The sequence below is a fragment of the Delphinapterus leucas genome, chromosome 10 (assembly GCF_059928025.1).
Source record: "Delphinapterus leucas isolate spDelLeu-1000000601 "Yukka" chromosome 10, BTC_Dleu_Yukka2, whole genome shotgun sequence".
In the NCBI taxonomy this organism is placed as follows: Eukaryota; Metazoa; Chordata; class Mammalia; order Artiodactyla; family Monodontidae; genus Delphinapterus; species Delphinapterus leucas.
The window spans coordinates 8,409,458-8,427,655 of record NC_143138.1 but is presented as its reverse complement, the minus strand read 5'-3'; the positions used below and the strand labels follow the sequence as shown (position 1 = coordinate 8,427,655).

The window sequence follows — 18,198 nt, the reverse complement described above, 5'->3', positions numbered from 1 at the left end:
AACTTTGGGTTTACCTGTCTTCTTGGACTGTGACCTTCTCCCAGCGGAGGGGGAGTTCTGATTGTTCCTGTGCCCAGTGACTGAGAGGGGGCGGTCACAGCACACGCATCACGTTCCTTGACACACTGAAGAGTGCCTCTTAGGATGAGGGGGGCTGTGGATGTCCTGACCTCAGGGCTCCGCACTCACCAGCATGTGAGAGGAAGTCTTAGGAGGCTTCTTGGTAACTATAAAATGTCTCTGAAAGCCTCAGCTAGGATTTTTGCTCTTACAAGGTAGTGCCTGCATCATTACCTTATTGCTGCTAATGCTGCTCTTATCACTAATGTGATAAAACACCCCTGTCTCCTCTAGAGCAAATTTTTTCCCAAGGATCCTTATGCGGATCCTTCGCCAGTCACTCTGCCCTTCTCCAGCACAGCTGTTTCTGAACGTAACTTCTTTTCTTAAGTTCTCACCCAATTCTTACCCCCTTTACTCTCAGAGGGTGATCCAAGTTCTTAAGAAAAGGGAGTATTTTCAATAAGAATTCATTGGGGGTCTTCCCTGGTGGCACAGTGGTTGAGAGTCCGCCAGCCGATGCAGGGGACGCGGGTGCGTGCCCCGGTCCGGGAAGATCCCACATGCCGCGGAGCGGCTAGGCCCGTGAGCCATGGCCGCTGAGCCTGCGCATCCAGAGCCTGTGCTCCGCAATGGGAGAGGCCACAACAGTGAGAGGCCCGCGTACCGGTTAAAAAAAAAAAAAAAAAAGAATTCATTGGGTACCTGCTATGAGGCAGGAATTATGCTAAGTTTTTGGAACATAAAGACAAATAAGTTGTGATCTCTACCCTGGAGGGGCTTATAGCTGGGTAGAGGGAGATAAATAGACAGGAAAACAAGTAAGGGCAGTCAAACCATGTAGGTGAATTAATGCGTAGATGTATAGGGCAAAGGGAGAGTAGGGGAAGAGTCATTAATTCCACTTAGAAAGCAGGACAAGCGTCACAAAGACCATCTGGGATGAACTTCCTAAATTCCCTTCCCTCTGCTTCCCAAGTCATCTATAGCTACAGATATTCTTACCATCTTTCTTCCTATCTTAGAGGAGGTGTCTAGTCTTTTCTAAGGCTGTTCCTTCAGATGGCTCTTAAAAATAAAGTTCATCTTCCAATATAAAAGTGAGGTAAAAGAACTGCAAAAATATGTAAAACAACAACACAGAAAAATTAAGAAAGAGAAAATATCTCCCATAATCCAGCCAGTTCCTTAACATTGCTGCCGTCATCCATTTTGTGTATTTTAATCTCCTTTCTCGTCCTATGCACATTTTTTAAATAAATTTTATTTTATTTTTATTTTTGGCTGCATTGGGTCTTCGTTGCTGTGCTCAGGCTTTCTCTAGTTATGGTAAGAGGGGGCTACTCTTCGTTGCTGTGCGCAGGCTTCTCATTGCGGTGGCTTCTCTTTGTTGTGGAGCACAGGCCCGAGGTGCACAGGCTTCAGTAGTTGTGGCACTTGGGGTCCGTAGTTGTGGCTTGTGGGCTCTAGAGTGCAGGCTCAGTAGCTGTGGCACACTGACTTAGTTGCTCTGCGGCATGTGGGATCCTTCTGGACAAGGGCACAAACCCGTGTCCCCTGCATTGGCAGGCGGATTCTTAACCACTGCACCACCAGGGAAGTCTCTGCACATTTAAATGGGTATAATCATCCCCCTGTAGCCATCTCCATTCCTCTACCCCCTCCTCTGGGACCCAACTCCTTCCAATTCTACACCTTGACTGTCTTTCCCATTGGAAAGTCCCATTCACTTCCCTACTCACTTAAATCTCACCCATCCTGCAACACTGGAAGCCAAATCACTTCCTTAGCTGAGCTAGAGCTAGACTGTTCTTGCAGATTCTTTAATGACCCGTTAAGGAGATCAAGTCAATTTTCTTGTTGATCCCTTCCTTCTTTCTGCAACTTTTCTCCCTTGACTCCCTTAGTTGTCCATTTTTGAAGTTATTTTGGTTTTTTTCCCCTTCTTCTCTGATAACTCTTTCCTCCTGCATCTCTATATTAGTTCCTCTCCCTCTGCCTACCTTTTAAAGACTGGCGGTTCCAGGGTCTCACCACTGTCAGTTTCTCATCCCTCACTCCAGACTCTCCTGGGGCCCCTCCTATGATGTCACATAGTCACTGAGTACTTCCAGACCTGTGTCCCCACCCTAGACTTCTTGCCTGAACCTCAGCCCCACTGGTACCTTACTACTGGGCATCCTTACCCTGGCATCTCCAACTCAACAGTTACCAACTGGATTCCTCTTCTTATTTCTTAGCTTGGTCAAAAGTATTACCTCCTACTTCATCCACTGTGTCAGGAAAATGGACACCATCTTCATTTCTTCCTTCTTACTTAGGCACATAAACTCTTCCTACAAGTGTGTCTCAAATCCATCGCTCATTCTCGCTGCCACTTTTTAAAATCAGACCCTGACTATTTCTTATCTGGTCTATTGGATAGCCTCACTAATGAAGACTCTGTTTTCCATTTCTTTTTACTACACTTTTTCTTCCATGCTATTTCACAAATTACGTTTCTAGAATACAGATTCTTTTTTAAAAAATCATTCCTTAAAAAAGAATTAATTGGACTTCCCTGGTGGCGCAGTGGTTGAGAGTCCACCTGCCGATGCAGGGGACACGGGTTCGTGCCCCGGTCCGGGAAGATCCCACATGCCGCGGAGCGGCTGGGCCCGTGAGCCATGGCCGCTGAGCCTGCGCATCCGGAGCCTGTGCTCCACAACGGGAGAGGCCGCAACAGTGAGAGGCCCGCGTACCGCAAAAGGAAAAAAAAAAAAAGAATTAATTAATTAATTTTAAAAAGCATTCCTTAAAATAAAAATTGTTGATGATTGTCCACTGCCTGCACCAAAATTCAAATTTCTTACATAACACTGAAGAGAGTGTGTCCTTGGCCCCCAGTCTACTTCTCCCACCCTCCCTTCTTTCCTACTCAATCCCCATACATCCTCTGATGTAGCCCCATGTGATTACTACATGCTGCCCTGCTTCCCCAAACATGCCGTGAATTCTTACACCGCCCAGGACCTACTGTGGTTTACCCTCTACCTAGAAAAGCCTCATGCATTTGTTGAAATCATATTCATGCTTCTAAGCCCAGCTTAAATGTCACCTTCTCTGTGAAGTCTTCCCAGACCTTGTTTTCCCCTGCCCCCTGGAAAATCAGTGGCTCTCCCCTCTGTGTTCTCATATCAGAGTGGTTCCCAAACCACTGGAATCAACTTTTAAAAGATCCCGTTGCCTGAGCCTTACCTCATAATGTTACACCAGAATATTTCAGGGTAAGCTCTGTGCATTCGTAATTTTTGAAATCAGACCTGAGGTGCTCAGAATTTGGCAAGTTCAGATATTTACTCATGACTCAATGCACAGATTACGAAGAGTCATCAAAGAGAACAAGACTTACTTTATTCTGGGATAGCCTGGTTCTGGAACAAGGAATTACCTTCCTGGTTAGTTAGATTGTCTCCAGGGTCTCTGTCCTCGTCCCAGAAACTGAGGTTCTTTGAAAAACCAAAGAAGACAGTGGACGAAGTGATCTGCTGTGGTATTCGCATCCTGAGAAAATTACCAAGGTACTTTGGAATAGAGCTCGGACATCCCATCCTGCTGTTCTTTGGTTGTAACATTTTAAATCTCCTCTCTCCCAGGCAAGTGTATGTGTCAGAATCTCTCCAGTTCTACCAACGTACCTACAGACAAGACTAAATGAATCGAAATGAAGCGTCCTCTGCACCAAGAACTGGGGTCTGAAGGTAAGTCTGCTGAATACATTAAAGAAAAAGGTGGTATAACGTTTGTAAGTGAAATCTTCTCAATACTCACGGTGAAGTTTTTTATGGTTCAGATGGGAAGCAGTGTAACAACTTACAGTTTGTCTTGGAAAATCAAAAAGGTTCTCATTTGAGAACCACTGCAATAAGCTTGCTATTACTGGGATGGACAGGAAATCAGCAAGTTAATAGAAATTTTATTAAATAACATTTAACTATGATTTGTAGGAGTTTTTAAATTCTAAAATTCTTTCCTGTGTCACCGAGCCCAGCCATCGTCCTGACCCTCAGGGATGTTAAATGATGAAGTATTTGTATGTTTCCTGAGTTGGGTAGTGCCTGAGCTCTCCACTCTTCCCACACACACCTGCCCTTTGCAAGGATGTGCACACACCACACACGTGTGTACAGGGACGGATGTCCACGCCCACAACAGCTGGCCTGTCTACAGCCTAGGTCTAGAAGAAACCTGACTTTTAAGGTTGCTGTTTCTTTTCTTTTAAATCATGATCTTACTGTTGAATCCAAAGCTCAAACAAACATGATATCAGGGGAAGTCACAGCAGGGTAGTTTACGGAGATTAGATTTCTTTAAGTTACCAAAACAGTGAGAGCAGGAGGTCCTTAAAATCAACAGTTTATAACCTGAATCATGCTCATGTTTCTGCTCCTTTGCTTAGAAAAACAGTATCGCAGGGTTGACCTAAAACTGGCTAGCAGTGCGTGGCACAGTTGGAGAGAAGCGTGCAAACACTAAGTAGCATCCGAGGAAGGCTCCTCCTGCCTTTTGGATCTGTGCCAGGCTGAAGTTCTGAGACTCTGGAGAAGAATCCTTTTCTTCACTCACAGAAAAGCATTTATATAAGAACAGTGTATTAAATAATATTTTTACTTAAAGGTTTATTTTAAGTTCCACTGTTCTGAACCCTAAAAATGAGCATAGTGAATAGAGCTGCCACCGATCCCCTACTGGCAAAACTGTCTCTTTACTATTCGAAGTTCAGTTGGATACAGTGCTCCTCAAGGTACAGTCCCCAGACCTGCAGCAGCACTCCAGAACTTGTTAGAGACACAGATCTCAGGCCCCACCCCAGACCTGCTGAATCAGAAACTCTGGTGTGTAGGACCCAGAAATGGGTGCTTTAACTGGCCTTCTAGGTGATTCTGATGCAGGCTCAAGTTGAGGACTACTGGATTCATCCAATTCACTCTGTGAAAAACTGACTGGTGTTGAATATAAGCCAACCATATGCCATTGCTTACTGATAACATAGAAAAACCAAGAGTCTCCAGAGCACTTGAGCCTTATTCCTAACATTTTTCTCATGTCAAAGAAAAGGGAGTAATGCAGGGATGAAGAAAAAACATGTTTTTTAACCAAGTCTCATTGATGTAAAAAGTGAAAAAATTAATTTAGTGTCACATAAAGGTACAAAAAATAAGCCCACTTAGATTATCTTTTTGTTCCTTCCAATAAGAAATAGAACATGTTCAATTTGCCTTTTTTTCCAATTAACTATGAGGAACAAAAGACAAAGCCAGGAAAAATAACTGTTCTTTATTGTGGTTAATTAAAGGAGAGATACCAGATTCTACAGAAGAGCTTATTTTCTTGAAGGGCAAAGGCTTCCCCTAGATTTCCTTATGCACTTAGCGCACTCCTTAGTCTGAAATAGGTATCTAATAAATATTCATTAAAATTGACAGAAAAGGCAAATAGGGGAAAAGGAAAAGAAGTAAAAAAGAGAAAAATAGACAAACACCACAGGGAGAAATATAAACCTGAGAGAGAAAAAGATAGAAACATCTACAAGAGAAGGAAGACACCAGGCAGAAAATAGGAGAAGATGACAGAGGTAAAAAGAAAAGAGATGATACCCTGAGAAACAGAGAACTAACCTGATTTATCAATTATACAAAGAAGGCTCATGAACTTCAAATGCAATGATCTAACTACTCAGGCGTGCAACCGTTTCCCTTTTAAAAATTATTTCTGAAACTCTTTGTCCCAAAATGCTGGCCAAGTTTCAAGGACCAAGAAGCAGACTCTTAGGGACACAGGGTTCTACCTAAAGAAGGAACACCTTTTGTCAAGAAGAGATACTTGGATCTGAGATGAGTTGCTTGTGAGGCAGCGAGCACCCCGTCACAAGGTATTCAAGCCAAGGAGGACAGGTGACAGATGCTACGAGGAGTGTGACAGATGCTATATCAAAAGAAGAGGGGGAAGGGGGAGGTTGGTTCTTTCAAAATCTTCAACTTTACTGAGAATGTTTCTCAGAGTTTCAACTCATAGCTGCTGTTTCACAGATAGGTAAGCATGGGAAACATGGCTCAATGGACCAAAGCCTGTGAATTCTCACCTTGAACCAAAATTCACCTTAACCTCTGAACCAGTCACTACCCTATCTCATGCTTGGTTTCATCTCTGCAATGAGAATATGACCTAATAGCAGACAGTGCAGATAACTAAGAAAAGTGGTCCTGAGAGCTTAAAAAATGCAAATGCTCAGTGATTACCCTTTAAAATTTGTGAATAGTGCTTTATAGCAATAACTGAATAGTTCAAGAACAGTTGTAAGCAGAGTTGGCCTAAGGGAAAAACGTGATCTGACTTAAATGTTGGCAGGAGACATTCTACTCACTCCCAAGGAGGGACCTACTTGTTCGAGAAAAGACATCAGAAATCATGAACTACCACAGCACACAAAAACAGAGCTGGTGGCCACATCTTAAAAGTCAGAAATGATGATCCAACTCTGGAAAATGGTAGTTTTTCCAGTTAGTTCTTCCATTCAGGAAAGCACCAGCCCCTCCGTACAGCTTAACTGGGTACTGGCCTTTCAACCTTTCATCTCAGGCAATAAACAAGAGAGAGCAATGAGGAAAGACAACCCACACTTCCATTGTCATTAGACATTATACATTCACGTCATTATATAGTTGTTCAAACCCAAAGAATGTACAACAGCAAAGGTGAACCCTAACGCAAACCTTGGTCTTTGGGTGATCATGATGTGTCAGTGTCGCTTTATCAGCAGCAACAAATGTAGCTCTCTGGTGGAGGAGGCTGGTAGTGGGGGAGTCTGAGCACATGTGGGTTACAGGGGGTACCTCCATATCTTCCTCTCAGTTTTGCTGTGAACCTTAAACCGCTCTAAAATAATAGAGATAGTGAGAAACTACATGAGACGTATATTTGTTTCATATACATGTGTAAAGATGCAAGTATGTCCACATGGGGACATACGCTCTCTTTCAGTCTCTATGAAGAAACTCCTTCTCTGCTGTCTGGAAAGTCTTCTTTTGAGAGGGGCAGGCCTGGATGTATGTGCATCTCGTTGGTCCCCTTAGTGCCTCACTGCATGTCTTCAAAGCAAAGCGTCTCGGGGCAATTTGAAGAAATCTTTCCTTGTGCAGCACTCTCCTACCAAGTATGATCATTCTTGAATCAGCTGAGCTGAGTGGACAAATAATATCTTAGCTTCCATGTGAGTATTGTTTTATCAATAAAATAGTGGATTTTATAGCATTTTCTACTAATCAAATTGTTACACCATTAAAAAAAAAATCAAATCAAGGGAAGAGGCAAGAATTTGATTATAAGGCTGTGAAGACATGATTACACAATTATGGCCTTGGGTCAAGGCTGGGAGGCAGTTCTTTCTGTGCTGGCAATGAAGGCTGATTTATGATGAGTGCTCAAAGTCGTGGTATTCTGGAGCAAAGGGAAGGAGGATACAGGTACAGCCCATTAACTGTGCCCCTGATCCTGGCATTTGGAGTTCCTTCCCCACTTGAAGAAAATACGGAGTTGATTTTTATCAGGACCTACCGTTAGGTATCCAACATAGCATGTCTCTTGTATTTCTGAACAGACTCTGGCAGAATGCAATAGAGAGAAGAGGCCATCTAATTAAGTACCTTGTGCATAGAAAAATAAAGTGGAAATTAATGTGTTTATGCAGTGCAGGTTGTTATGAAAACACATATCACTTTTTTGAGATCACATTCTTCTCTTGCCTCATAAAAGTTGAGAGAACTAGCATTTATTGAGTACCTACCAGGAGCTAATTATTTTATAGACATTATTTCCTTAAATGTTGACAACTAAGCCAAGTAGATATTATATTGCTCCCATTTCCGGGTGAGGAAACTAAAGTCAAGAGGATAAAACACTTGGTCAATGTTATCAGACAGTTGATGGGAGAGCTAGGATTCAAAGTTGTGTTCAGTTACAAAACCAGAGTATTTTCTATCACATGTTGTTGCACCATTTTCTAGAATTATCATTTTGGAGTTCTAAGGGAACTTCTTTCATTGCTGGTTGTCAAAAAAATAACAATTATAGACATACACATACACACACCTATTCATATATGTGAAAAAATGAGATACAGTGTAGTGTGGTGGTAAAGTGCATGAATTCTGGAGCAAAACTACTGGGGTTTAAATATCTGACTAGCTGTGTACCTCTGGGCCAGGTGCTTTGCCACTCTCTGACTCATTTCCTATTTGTACAACAGGGATACTGATAGTGTAATAGTTAAGAATGGTGTTTGGAACATTTTAAGCGCTTTGCAAGTATTAGCCAATACTGTTGTATCAACAAGGGTAGAACTCTTGAGTAATATTTTTCATTCAGTGCATCTTGCTGGAACAATGAAATTTAGTGCTAAGGAGCTGAAGATTAAAACTGAGATAGATTTATAGACCAATTAGCTTCATTTCTGCTCCGTGCCCACCGATTTCCTAACACCCCTCAGCCATATCAGTGAGGATCATGGGCCAAAAGGGCTTCCTGAAATAGAGTGATTTTACATTCTCTACAAAACACTATTTCTTGAGGATCAGACAGTAAGTTAGTCATGAAGTGGAATTTGAGCCTTTTACCATTGTAATTAAAAATGCTGATTTCATAGACCAATGTTTATAGCAGCATTATTCACAACAGCCAAAAGATAGAAGCAATCCAGGTGTTCATTGGCAGATCAATGGATAATCAAGATGTGGTATATGCATAAATGGAATACTATTCAGCCTTTACAAGGAAGGAAATTCTAACACATACTATAACATAGATGAACCTTGAGGACATTATGCTAAGTTAAATAAGCCAGTCACAAAAGGACAAATACTATATGATTCCACTTATGTAAGATACCTAGAGTAGTCACCTTCAGAGACAGAAAATAGAATGGTGGTTTCCAGGGGCTGGGGGAGAGAGGAAATGGGGAGTTATTATTTAATGGGTACAGAGTTTCAGTTTTGCAAATGAAGAGATTTCTGGAGATTGCTTGCACAACAATATGAGTGTACTTAAAACTACTGAACTGTATACTTAAAAATGATTAAGACGGTAAATTTTATGTTCCATGTATTTTACCACATTTAAAAAATTTTTTTAAATACTGATTTCAATCAAACCAACTGTAGCTACCACAGTGGCCACCAGTTATGGGAAGGGTGTTCCATTGTTACTGATCTATAAGATCTGATGACATTGTTAATGCTTTTTCCTGTCAGCGGCCAATCTCAGTGACAGGCTGCAGCTGCTGTCTGTGCTCTCCAGTCCAAACAAGAGTCCAGGTCACCCACTCTTGGCCTCTGATTCTTTCCTAGGGGAGCTACAAATATGAATGCACGCGTGCATCCCTAGGTGGTCACCCTATTGAACCCCTTTACATAAGGGAGAATAAGGGGCAGCGCTAAAATCTTCCATATAGGTCAGCTGTGTTATATCACACGGCTGTCAGATGTAATGTTTGTGTTTCTGATGCCATCGGTGGAGCTCTAGGCAACATCCCATGGTCTCTGTGTTTGAACTCTGTGTCTTTGCAAGCTCTATGAACATCAAGTCTGCATTTGGAACTTGGGCTATTCCCCCCAAGCAGGGAATGCTTGAGTCCCTTTGTTAATTAGGATCCACTTAGATTTCTCTGTTCAGTGGTTTCAATGTGAGTATTTTAGATTAGATTTGCTGCCTATCGATTCTTTTAAAATGTGTTTGAGTTTCACAAGTATGTGTGAATCTTGGATCTTTTATTATTCCCAGTTGGAAAGGAGGAGGGGGGAGGACAAACATTTCATGTTTCAGCACAAGTTAGAGCCACTTTCAAGCCCAGCATATTAATTAACTAACATGATTATCCTTCATAATAGTAGTCTAGTATAAATAAGATTCTACTTATTTTACTCATAATTATAATAAATTCTTTATGCTTCCTTCTCTGACTGCTTCCACACTTCCACATGTGTGTGTAAGGCTGTGTGAGACAAAGTGTGTGTGTGTGGTATATCTATTATGTGGCATCCTGAAATTTGAAACAAGGGCAACTCATACTATTGAAAGAGCAGAGACTTTTGTTTCTGAGACCTATGACACTCCTACAAGCTTATGTCAAAAAGCCAGCTGTCAAATAGCTTATAGAAAATAAGCTTTACAGAAAATTAAAAGCAACGTGACAATGTTTTACCCTGAATGTCTCTTGATTCAAACTCTCTTGAAAAGTAGAGGCCAAGTGCCACCTGTTACTGGAAGGAGGCCATGTGACCTCCGAGCAGACTGCTGCCAGGGAGGTTTGGCCACATCTGTGATTTCCATCAGCTACCACCTTCTTTGGCCCGTGAAGAGACTGGGGCAGAACCTGGTTAAGGAGCGGAACTTGCTTTCAAAAGACTGAGATGAAAGAACTGCTGGGATCAAATGGTTATAACAATGACTGATTCTCTTCCGCACAGTCCTAAGAACTGACCCGTCCTTGACCTTCCAGAATATCAACCTGTCAGGACCGTGGAGAGAAGCCACAGCAAATGGTGCGACCACTGGGTGTGATCTGTTGGTCTTGGTGGTAAAAACAAAGTGACTCTTCCTCTCTTTCAGCCCCCAGACTCTCAGGTACAATAGGACACCGTCAGGACTGAGCCTGTGCCCTGAGAGAACTTGGATGGCCTGACTCAGAAACCAAAAGTGGCCTTGGCAGGAACTATCTTAGCAGGGATCACAGACTTTTAAAAGAAGGGGGAGCAAGAGCTTTAAACCAAGTTTTCCTTTGCATTCCGCCAAGGACAGGTGTTTGCTTTGCTCAAAGAGAGATTTCACAGAGTGATTTCATGCATAGCAAAGAGCAGTAGTAGGATTTTTCGGCTATCATAGCTGGGACTGACTGACACCATCAGGGCATTATCACCCCAGTGGCTTTCTACGAATATGATATTAAACATGTACGTGTGTGTGTGTGTGTGTGTGTGTGTGTGCGCACGTACACAATGCCTGAATCAGGTAAAACCACCACCCACCATTTCCCCAGCATTCTTGGGTATATTTGCAATATTAGGGCAACTCTCTTATCCTCTGGTTATTAACTATTAACACAAGTACTTTATTCACAACATCTCCTTTGATTTTCATTACAATGCTATGAGATAGGCATTATGTCTCCACTATATAGATGGGAAAACTGATGCTTAAAGAGGTTGAAGAACATGCTAAGGTGGCATAGCCAGGAAGTGGCAGAGGTGGGATCTGAGCTGAGGAAGTCCAGAGCTTTGCTCTCAATCCTGCTCCCACAAGATAAGTAGCACACGTTGTATCAGCTGCACAAAGTCACTAAAGAATCCCAGGTGAACATCTGCAAAGCCCATTCACTAATCTTCCTCTCCTTTGCAGAGCTGACCCACAAGCACGAAGTGTGGCATTGCCTCCCCTGCCACCTCAGCCAGTGTCCCTCTGCTTATGCTGATTTCATTCCTTTCCAATATTAACATTGGACCTACCTTCTTTCCATGACCCCGATGGCCAACCCTCCCAACAGCATGTCCTGAATAATAGACTCAGGTGAAAAGTCCTCGCCCATCTTTCCTAGCAGAATTGCTGTCCCTCTGTGGACTTCTCAAGAGGCACCGTCTGTGCAGCCAGAACTAACCGCCCAGTCTCCTCTTTAACCAGAGTTCCCAAATATCACATCCTCTTGACAGCTACATACAAAGGAGGCAAAGTCAGATTTTTAGCTGTTGATCACCAGCTTACTCTTTCTGCTGTCTCCTGGATTTCTTTATCCTTTCTCTTCTAGCTCTTCAATTGTCTGGATTCTTTAAGAAGCTGCACTGTGTTGCTGTGTTCAAGATGATAGATGATAGATTGATAGATAGTTAGGATCTAAATAGATAGAACAGGGCATGGATAAGTATTGTATGTGTATGTATATTATTGATTTGGGTTCCCCCAGAAGCAGACCCTGAGATAAGGATCCACATGCAGGTAGGGAACACTAGTAGGAGAATAAAGATGAGAGAAACAGGGAAGAGAAGAAAACTAAAGGAGAATAATCAAACAACTTCCCATTGAAGGCAAATGGAACTTAATTCCTCTGGGGGATTCTGGGAGACTGTAAAACTTCTACTCAAAGTGGATTATCACTATTATCTCAAGCTCCACCCCAAATCTACTAAATCAGAATGTGAATTTTTTTTTTTTTTTGCGGTACGCGGGCCTCTCACCGCTGCGGCCTCTCCCATTGCGGAGCACAGTCTCCGGACGCGCAGGCTCAGCGGCCATGGCTCACGGGCCCAGCCGCTCCGCGGCATGTGGGATCCTCCCGGACCGGGGCACGAACCCGCGTCCCCTGCATCGGCAGGTGGACTCTCAACCACTGCGCCACCAGGGAAGCCCAGAATGTGAATTTTTAACAGTATCCCCTAGTGATAAAGTTTATAGAGTACTGGAGCAGAAAATGTCTCAAAGTTAAACTAACGAAGGGGTAAGAAAGTTGCGACATTGATCCCTCAGCTTCCCCATTTGATACTGGTTTGGGGCCATTTCTGAGGGTATTAATTCTCTGGCACTTCTGGCTTAACCTTTGTATTGTTGGAACAATCAGGATCCAGTGGCCAGAAAGAAAGTCCTCAGACAGAAATTTAAAGGTATTAGCAGTAAGCAGCTCTTGGCACATAGAGCTATAATAAGTTCATCTATGATTCAGCTACATATAAATATGATATTAAAGCTGAGATTAATTGCAATAATAATAACTACCATGACTGTAATACTGATTCAATGTTAACGGTACGTTAGGTAGATTGAAATAATAGGATTTCATCTGGGCTTTTATTCTAAATAAAGTAGTTAATTTAACTAGCAGAGAAATACCATTATCACAATTAACTTTAGAAGCACTACAATAAATATATATATAGTTTTTTCTTAGTAGTTATTTCAGGCTCTCTCAAGTAGGCCATGAGGGAGGTCAGGAAACAGGCTCCATATTTCACTTACTTATTATAACTCCTAGTATTAACCCTCAGGCAACCAGTGTTCTTCATTGCAGTGTCAAACAGTGTACCATACATATTCTGGAGTTCGTTCAAGAGCTGAAATTATAGTGGAAAAAAAAAAGAGAGAGTCCTATTATAATGCTAAACACGGTAAAGACATTTGGATGACATCCAGAAAAATCCATCACTGCTCCCAGACACAATAAAGTAACTACAATAAAGCGATTTCAAGGAAAATGTTAGTTCTGTTACCCATCACTTGCATTTTAAGGGGATATTAGGGTATTTCATATCACACAAGGAAAAATTCAAAAAAAAATTCAAGATGCATCAAAAGTTTCTAAATCAGCTTGGAAAAAAATTAGAATAGTAACCTCTTAGAAACATCAAACTTAAACAGAAATCCTAAATAAGATTTTAATGTTTAAATAATAGGGTTATAGAAAGGTGGGAATCCAAATTTTTTGTTCCTCACAGGATGTATTAATTATAAGCTCCAATTACAAGTTCAACATGAACTTCATTAAATAAAATTTACAATAAAAATGAATGAGCTGTATGTCCTGTTCTACATTTTTTGCTCAATACACCAAATGAATTTTAAAATACTGTAAAATTACACTTATTATTTATTAACCAAGTACAAAATAGAAAAACCTTTCATTTAGAAAATAAAAAATTAACGCATGGAGTATATTCTTAACATTCTTAAGTTATGAAATCCTACGGCATATGTTCTTATGCCTCCTTCTCTCCCCTCTGTCTCCCTTCTCTCTGCCCTTTAGCTTCCAGCAGCAAAATCAATTTTGTATCTATTAAATAAGTCTCACCTGAATTCACTGAGCACAGTGTTTTCTGTGCACTTCCTCACACTACGAATTAGCTGCCTTCTTTAGAATAAAGTCTAGTGAAATCCTGCTTTTGCTGACGTCTTCTCTTTCTCTTTATGAGTCTCTGCTGCTCCGGCCAAGACACTGAGGAAGATATCCGTGGCTTTAAATCATGTATTTATTTATAGTACGGTTGACAGGCTCATTGGTGTTAGAAAGAAACGTCCTGCCAAATTTGACAGTTCAACTCCTTGCTGTGATCCAAATTTCAGCTTAAAAAACCCCACAGTGTGGAATGTCAGTTTGGATTGAGGAGGGGGGTATTTTCTTCAAAGAAATAAAATGATTTCCCCTTTCCCCGAAGTCTGTGTAGGAAATAACTTGTAGAGGGATCAAGGTATGTCTGCTAGGGGTAGGCTGGGCCCACTCACCAGCAAAGGACTCACTTCTGAGATTAGAGTTAAGAAGAGTGCAAACTGTGATGGGTCTTTGGGATGAGAACATGTCTGTGAACACCAAAGGTCCAAAGCTAAATGGGTTGGTATCAAAAACTAACTGGGTTCCGGACCAGGGCTGTCTAATAGAGACAGAGCCACGAAAGCGATTCTAAGTGGTCTGTAGCCCCATTAAAAAAGTAGAAAGAAACAAATAAAGTTCATTTAAATAGTATATTTTTAACCCAATATGTACAAAATGCTATCATTCTTAAGGCTGGTGAGATATGTAAGTGCTTTTTTCATACTAAATCTTCAAAATCAAGTGTGAATGTTACCCTCACAGCACATTTCAAGGGTCCCAAAGCAACCTGTGACTAGTTGCCACTGTGCTGGTCAGTCCATGTCCAGACAATATGAACCAGATTACTTCTAAAATATTTGCAGGATCTTTAAGAACCAGATCAAAAGCACTAGCTGAAATCATGAAGCCAAACTTTATTTTTATTATTGTGAGGTCTGACCTCTTTCATGTATACTTAGAACTCCAGCTACCTAAGAGACTTTTCTCTAAGGATTATTTTGTCATCCAAAATATTTTGTCATCAATTTCACGTACTCTCATTCACCCAAAACACATGTTATGAGCAGCACCCCTCCACCACACATATAACCCTGCAGTATCCTATCCTCCAACCCTTGGGAATCGCTTTAAATTAGGAAAGTACTTTAATTCTGATTTGCTTTTTAGTACAAAAAGCAGCGTCAGTATGTTTTGTTTAAAAATGTGTTCTGCCTAAGGTACAGAAGAGCCCTTATGTCAAAGCTTCATCCAGGTTTTTTATGTGGCCAGAGGAAGGACATCAAGAAACAAATAGTTCTGTTATTTGAAAAAGTTATATATGCTAGGGCTCATTTTTAATGTGCTGTGGGCCTCTGGTCAAGTTGTGGAATTAGGAAGGAGACAAAGGCCAACCTGTCACTTCAGTACATCATAATGTATGTTGCCATCCCCTTGGGGAACAGTCTGAGCACAGTTTCCTGTAATTAGAAAAATGTTTCTAATTAAGATAATTCTAAATTAGAATTAGAAAAATGTTTCTAATTAAGATCTTTCTAAAAAAGATCAATATGGATCTTGATTGTGATGTTTCTGAAACTTAATGTCTCTTCTGAGACAAGAGTTACTTCTGAGATGATTCAGAAGTAATAAGGCATATTTGCACATTATACTACCAGGGAAATCTCAAAGAGCACTGAACTTGTAGAGCCAACATTTATCCTGGACTGTCTTCAGGAAGCCCCCTACCTCCCAGTGAGCGTCTAGCTTAACTTGAGAAATGTTTTGCTGCAAGTGGTTGTCCTAGGAATTGAGCTGGTTGAGGTATAGAAATGAGCAGGAAGGGAATTCTAGGACGTAACTGCTACCAGTGAGTAGGGGACAGGTTTCTCCAAGGGGAGATGAAGATTCACATTCTATCGGTTTGAAGAAGGAAGCCCTCCTTGCAGAGAGGTAACACCTCAGAATCAGGAGCCAGGGCTGGGTACTCTGTGTATCTGTGAAGTGTTTAATTTTCTGAGTAATTTTTCTGTTGGACTATTGGAATAGTTTTGTGAAGGGCACACTAATAATTTCTCCTCCTATATTCTTTTACAGCTTTTTGATAGAAGTTTTCTGTGATAGAATAAAAGCAGAACTAGCTACATAATTGCAGGGCAAGTGCAAAATGAAAATGCAGGAACCCTTGTTCAAAAATTATTAAGAAGTTCAACAGAATGTGATATACACTTATAATGGAATATTAGTCTTAAAAATGAAGGACGTTCTGAGACATGGTCATTAGCAAGCAGCAGGATACTAAAGACAAAAGAAAATTTTTTAAACAGTCAGAATAAAAAGTAAACTACTTACAAAGGAACAATAATCAGACAAGCAGCAAAATTCTCATTAGCATTACTAGAGGCCAGAAAACAAAAGAGTATTGGGAGAACATAGTTGTCAATCTGGAAGGTCCTATCTTGCTAAATTATTATTCAAGAGTAAAAGTGAAATAAAGACAATTTCACACAGGGGCTTTGCTGGTGGCACAGTGGTTGAGAATCCGCCTGCCAATGCAGGGGACAAGGGTTCGATCCCTGGTCCGGAAAGATCCCACATGCTGCAGAGCAACTAAACTCGTGTGCCACAACTACTGAGCCTGCGCTCTAGAGCCCGCATGCCGCAACTACTGAAGCCTGCATGCCACAACTACTGAAGCCCGCGTGCCTAGAGCCCGTGCTCCACACAAGAGAAGCCACCGCAATGAGAAGCCCGCACACTGCAACGAAGAGTAGCCCCCACTCACCGCAACTAGAGAAAGCCTGCGTGCAGCAACGAAGACCCAACACAGCCAAAAACATGTAAATAAAATAAATAAATTTATTTAAAAAATAAAACAGTTTCAAACAAATTGAGCCTGAGAGAGTTTATAACTCACGGTCTTTCCATCATTGAAAAAAACTACAAGAGGATGTACATCAGTAGGAAGAAAACTAAACCCAGTAGGAAGGACTGGCACACAGAAGTATTTTGCAGTTTCTCATTCTATCCCTATGTCTCTTATAACTTTTCATATTTTCTATTTCTTTTTTTTCTCTGTGTTTCATTCTGAAGAATTTATTCAAATTTTTCTAGTTTACTATTTCTCTATTTATCAAGTTGCTAATAATTTTCTGTGATTGTTAGGATTAAGTTCTGGTAAAGGAATAGAAAAACCCAATATAGCCATGGCTTTAAAAAAAAAAAGGAGAAATTCAGTTTTCAGTCAAGATGGAGTAACAGGGCCTGGATTTCTCCTCCTATTTGAGAAAAAAAAAAGAACAAATATAAGAAGCAAGAGTTTTTAAGACACTGGACATCAAGTAACAGAGGATGGTGACCCTAATGAGAAAGAAATAAGTCCTATAATTGCTCCAGCTTGCTGCCTTTCATTTGCAGGCTGTGTCACTAGGAGAGGGAACACAGGTGGAGCCTGCTGATCTCCTTGGTTGAGGAGATGGAGCTGAGAGTCTCAGAAGAGCAAGACAGATAGAGTTCACAGGACACAATCCTGAAAATAGGACAGCTGCGTGGAGAGAAAAACATGGAGATCTGCAGCAGGGTCTCCGTCAGGAATCAGTTGAGTCATCATCAGTGTATGTGTATGAGGAAACTATCTGAAGCTAGAGAAAGAACCACCCAAAATGATTAGAGGAAACCGTACCTGAGCTCACACAGGAATAGCGCCCATTCATTTGTTGGTGGACACCTAGGTTGTTTTCATGTCTTGTCTATTGTAAACAATGCTACAATGAACATGGGGGTGCATATATCTTCTCAAATCAGTGTTTTCATTTTCTGTGGCTAAATACCCAGAAGTGGAATTGCTGGATCATATGGTAGTTCTATTTTTAATTTTTTGAGGAAACCCCATACTGTTTTCCTTAGTGGCTGTACCAGTTTACGTTCCCTCCAACAGTGCACAAGAGTTCCCTTTTCTCTACGTCCTCACCAACCCTGTTATCTGTTGTCTTTTTGATAATAGCCATTCTGACAGATGTGAGGTAATATCTCACGGTGGTTCTGATTTGCATTTACATAATGATTAGTGATGTTGATCACCTTTTCATGTACCTTTTGGCCATCTGTATATCTTCTTTGGAAAAATGTCTATCGTATCCTCTGCCCATTTTTTTAATTGGATTGTTTTTTGTTTGGACTTCTTTGCTATTGAGTTGTATGAGTTCTTTATATATTTTGGATATTAGCCCCTTATTAGATATATGAATTGCAAATATTTTCTCTCATTTAGCAGGTTACCTTTT

The 18,198-nt window shown here is 41.1% G+C and overlaps 1 protein-coding gene across 10 annotated transcripts in view; it reads left to right on the top strand.

Annotated features, from left to right (window-relative positions):
- LOC149748132 (uncharacterized) overlaps positions 1-18,198 on the top strand; it is a 176,460-nt gene that overhangs the window by 49,161 nt on the left and 109,101 nt on the right. For all 10 annotated transcript variants that reach the window (XM_089918310.1, XM_089918312.1, XM_089918313.1 and 7 more), the window contains exon 2: positions 3,696-3,800. The gene's annotated coding sequence lies outside the window, so the exon portion shown is untranslated. The remainder of the gene's footprint in view (positions 1-3,695; positions 3,801-18,198) is intronic.